Genomic DNA, 4081 nt, shown 5'->3' on the forward strand with positions numbered 1-4081 from the left:
GCATGGTATAGATCCCGTGTATGTGATATGAGGTGATTTGGATCAAAAAATGTGGCTCATAACTCATAAATTGGCTTGCAAGGACTTCTTTGCGTTTTTTGTCAATTTCCCAAGTTATAGTTGATCATTTTGGCTCACATTTGAAATTTGGCATGTAATAGGTGTGTACAAGTGATAGGTGAGGTGATGCTTCAATGTTCAAGCCAAAAAATAGTGCAAAAGTAAATAATCACGATTAGTTACAACAATCAATATTTTCTTGCAAAACTTGTAAATTTTGACCTTAACACATTCTATACACCTAAAACAAGTCCTAAATTGAATTTGGTAAAGTTTGGTCTTGTCGGCATCTCTTTGTGCTTTGTCGACTTTGAAATCATCGATTTCTATGACTACACTGCCTGTTGAGTTGGTTAGTCATTTTTTAGGCTATGGACTTGTCCGCAACATAGTCATGAAGCAACTCATCCAATTTTGTCCCATTTGGAGTCAATTTGACCTTGTATATCAAATTTGACGCTTTGTAGCCTAGCTGTTTGATTGATTTTATGAAACCAATATCATACATTGTATATAGACCTCATAGGTAAGCTATTCGGTGGAGTCAGAATCCAATTTTGGCATTTTCCAAAAACCTAGCTTTTCTACTTGGGACCCCCCCCGACCCTTGCCGAATGGTCAACTGCTGATGTAGAAGTATTCTATTATATTGGGGCATGCTACATTTCAAATCTCATCCGATTTGGTTGAGCTGACAGGCTGTTATGGTCGATTTTTTGTCATAGGTCTTCGTGCACTGCTCGAATGCTAGGGTTTTTTCGAGGGGTTTAGACTAGCTACCAACCGTACAAAATGGATCATTGATGAGTAAAGAACTTACCCTTCATGTCTCGTGTGAGAGGGCGCTGAAGACAGGTGACTGTGGACTCCGGAAAATACACACGAAGAGGGTCGAAAGGCTCTCTCTCCAAAGGCAACAAGTGGAAATGAGGTGATTTTGGCCTACCTTACTTGGACTTCCCGAACCAATTTTTCCCAGATTCCCTTGTTAGTCCTACTAGGCCGTGAAATCTATGTTAGACTCAAAAATTTCCCCAATCGGATTCTTGTAGCTCATACTGCAAGAATTCTGCAAAAGTAGGTATGGCCGCCTAATTTAGGCTTCCCGCTTCCATCTTTTGATTTCATTGAAATTTTTTGTGCTTGTCCGATTTTTCTTTCTAATCACCACCGTGTCTCTAATTTTTCCATCTGAGCTCTTTTGGTATTTATTATTAATTTTTGACATGTTTATTGGAAAAATCATAGAAAATAACAAAATGGGCTAAAAAAGCAAAGGGAAAATCCAATAATTAAGAAAATCCAATGAAGAACACAGCTTTATTGTTTTTTGTTGGATTGCTCCATTTTAAAGTCTCGATATCAAGAAAAATGATGAGAATTAACAGAAAGGACTATTTTTTGATGATTTTTTGATAGTATATACACTATTTACACTCATCGAGGAGATATAATCAATTAAATTTCCCCTGGTGATGATTTATAAGGGAATTATTACACGTTAATATCAAAAATTTTCCTCCCTCTTCAAACATTGCCCTTAATTACTTAGTACTCTTCCACCCCTCCTAGATGGCGTATTCCGGGACGAATGTGTGCTTGGGTTGAACAATCGTGTCTATGCATAGCCTTGGTTGGCTCTACCATGCTTTGAAGATCAATGCGGTTCAAACCATTATGCTGTGCAAGAGGTGAGTCTTGAGTGATTAACTCAAGGGTTTCTGATGTCGAGGCTTGTTGATGCTGTCTTCCAAAGGGAAAATCTTGTAGCATGTTTGCCCTTTGCTTGATTGTGCCATCAGGATGCTTTAGCACGCAGATTTCCTGAGCTTTTGGTATCAAGAATGACTGTTGTCGAGCTTTTACCTACCATTGGTATCTTCGTTTATCTTGGTCAGAATGGTGTGGTTGAGGTTTTTGAGACTTAACTCTCCATTGCTTGATTTGTTTTCCAGTTTGTAGAGAAGATAAGCGCTCATTTTTCTTCCACATCCATTTCATGTTAGGTTCCATGTTTTGACCCTTGGAACCGTCTTTGGTATTATCAATGATGGTTTGGGCACCTAGATTTGATTCGGGTTGTCCTTAAGCTGTACTTTTGGTACAGCTACTTTTGGTACCCAAATTTTCCTGACTCCTTGCATGCTACTTGGAGCATTTTCTTGTTGATAAGATGGAGAAGATTGATTACTTCGTGGTTTTCTCTGCTGGTAATTGCCTTTCCATTCCTCCTTGCTTGGTGCAATTGGAACAATGAGTTGTCCGCCTTTAGGTGATAGCTTGAGCTGATTCGTATCCCAATCTAGTACTGTGTTTTATGTCCGCATCCATGGAATTCCAAGAATCATTGTCTTATTCATGTGTTCATGTGGTAAGCATACAAACTAATGAGGACATGAACATCCATGTACTATCACATTCAAGTTGACTACTCCTAATGTTGGTGTTGGGTTCTTGTTGCATCCTTTGATAGTCGCTATTCCTGTTTTCAATGACTGACTTGTTGCTTTTATGTACATGGAATAACTGACTCCATTTAATCTAGCTCATGTATCGACCAAAGCATTTGTGCTATGATTGTTGAGATGTACTTTGATGTGAAGGTCCATTCCATCTAACCATTCATAATCCGTTGACACTGCATCTTTTTGCAATTCCCATTGTCAGTCATCTATTTCCAGTGTGTTGATGGGAATAAGTACCTGTTATCCTTGAGCATAACTTTCCTTTTGAGTACCCGAAGTCAAGATTCCTCTTGGGCTTCATCAATAAGCTGCTGTCGTTTTATCTTCCTTGCTTGGTGGCATGCATTCTTTCTAGCAGTTCATTGGTTAGCAGCAAATTGTACTTCTTTAAACGACATCCACTAATCCAATTAGCCATTGGTTCACCATCTAGGGTGGACAACTTAACTGCTCCACTTGGAGATACATCTTCAATGATAAACGGTCCATTTCCCTTTTTCTTAAACTTGGGAATGTGTTGCTTAAGGGAATAGACTAAAACTAAGTCCCCTTTTTTGAAGATTTTTGTAATTAGATAGGAATCAAAAAACTGTTTTTGTATCCACTTTTGTGCATAGATGTGAGCTACAGCAATTAGCATTTGCTTATCTAGCTTCTCTAAATCTTCCAGTCTATCTGACAATTCGTGTCCAGTCCACTCAAGATCCTTAGCTACCCTTCATGTCGGCAATAAAAATTCAATTGGCAGTATGGCATCAAGACCATAAACAAGGTTAAAGGGTGTAGCATTTAAATCTGTTTTGAATGAAAGTTGATAAGCCCATAAAGCAGTGTTGAGCCAGCAGAGGATCACACCCGCATTTTTGCTCACACCCATCATTTTGTAACCATTGATTGTAATAAATGTCTTTCCGACATTAATTTTGATTTGAGCCATTCATTAAGTAACGGGACTCAATTGAGTTTCCAGCTTGTAATCCCTACGTAATTTCACCTGTTGATGTAAATAATTAGAGATGTTTTCACCTCCAAGGCTGAGGTATATAAGCCAAAGTTTTGTAACCTAAAGGGGATTCAATTATTAATCAAAGTGAGTTTTTGAGCGCCGTGACTGTGTCTGAGAGAGAGAGAGAGAGAGAGAGAGAGTCTTATCTCCTTGCTACGCGAGCTACGGGGCCGCCATTGGAGAAGCGACACCACCATTGTGTTAGCAACGGTGAGAGCTACGCACAGATACCAAGAGTGCGCGCTATCGGCTTCTACGTGTGGTAAGTTCCTACGAGCTTCGGTGTGAGTTTTCTTCCAACTCGTGTGTCGGAATAGAGCGTGCAGCATATCTATAGAACCACAACGAGTAGAGCTACACATTAGTACCATCGGGGTCAAGTTTCGGTCACCTGTATTTTTCGACCTGTCTTCATACGCGTTTACTGCACGGAGTGGTTATAGGTTGATTTTGCAGTTCAAGTCTTTAGGGTGTTGTTCTTACCTAGTGTATAGACTTCCCCTTGAGTTTGAGATCGATTCAATGATTCTAGATCCTGTTTCGTATAGCA

This window comes from Adiantum capillus-veneris, chromosome 7 (assembly GCF_014529385.1).
Source record: "Adiantum capillus-veneris isolate H3 chromosome 7, ASM1452938v2, whole genome shotgun sequence".
In the NCBI taxonomy this organism is placed as follows: Eukaryota; Viridiplantae; Streptophyta; class Polypodiopsida; order Polypodiales; family Pteridaceae; genus Adiantum; species Adiantum capillus-veneris.